The following is a 1,030-nucleotide window of genomic DNA, read 5'->3' as shown; positions in this document are numbered from 1 at the left end:
CTTACAGTACCTGCTTTTTTTGGTCTAAAAACATCCAATTTAAATGCCCTGAAGCATTTAAATAAATTTTATTTTCCATATAGAAATCAAATTATCCCCAAATCATTTATTGCTTATTGATATGAAATTACACAAAGCTCATATTTATGCTTGTGCATGTTTTGGCCTTTATAACATTTCCCCAATTAACTGTCAGTACAAAAGAAATATCTACAGTCTAAGTTATTATAGCTTCAAATAAGCCTTAACATCTAGTAGTGCAAATCCACATCTTATTCTTTCAAAGTTTTCTTGGCTATTCTTGGACTTTTACTCTCCCATATAAATTTTAGGATCAATTTGGTAAGATACAGGGAAAAAATCATTTTGAAAAGATTTTTATTGGTATTGCATTGGATTTATAGATTAATTTTTCCAAAGCTACTTGCCAAACAGGCTTAGAATGATTCTATTTCTATTAAATTATATTTCAACGTATGTATTTTAAAGTTTAGAATGTTATGTTTCAAATAGTGAATGTTTCTGAAAAATGAGCTCTTTGGGAAGGATTCTACTCTCTTTTTAAAATAATAAAAATATTATTGTAAAGATACTGCCTTTCATCAAGGAAATTCAAACCAAAAAAGTCCTCCAAAGTAATATGAAGTGAAAAGTGAAATTTCCCTTTCTCACTTTCCTTTTTCAGGAGAAAGGAAAACTAACACTCAGGCATGTGTACTTCTAGATCTTTCATATGTACAAATGCACGTGTATATCACAATATCACAAATATAGTTTTGATATGTATATCTATAGATGTATTTAATTTCATTTAATTTTTGATGTTATAGCTTTTAATTGTACATTTGATATGCCATCATTAAGTATTCTAAGATATATAATTTTCCTACATAGCTAAAATTACTTTATCACATCTATCAAATTAGATATTCCTTAATTTAATTAATATGATATCCAATCTGTATTTAAAGTTCTCTGAGTGCCTGAAAAAATACCCTTACAGCACCATCAAAGGAGTTGAGTCCAATCT

The sequence above is a fragment of the Choloepus didactylus genome, assembly GCF_015220235.1.
Source record: "Choloepus didactylus isolate mChoDid1 chromosome 11 unlocalized genomic scaffold, mChoDid1.pri SUPER_11_unloc3, whole genome shotgun sequence".
Taxonomy (NCBI): domain Eukaryota; kingdom Metazoa; phylum Chordata; class Mammalia; order Pilosa; family Megalonychidae; genus Choloepus; species Choloepus didactylus.
The sequence above is the reverse complement of the archived record's forward strand: the minus strand, read 5'-3'. Positions refer to the sequence as shown.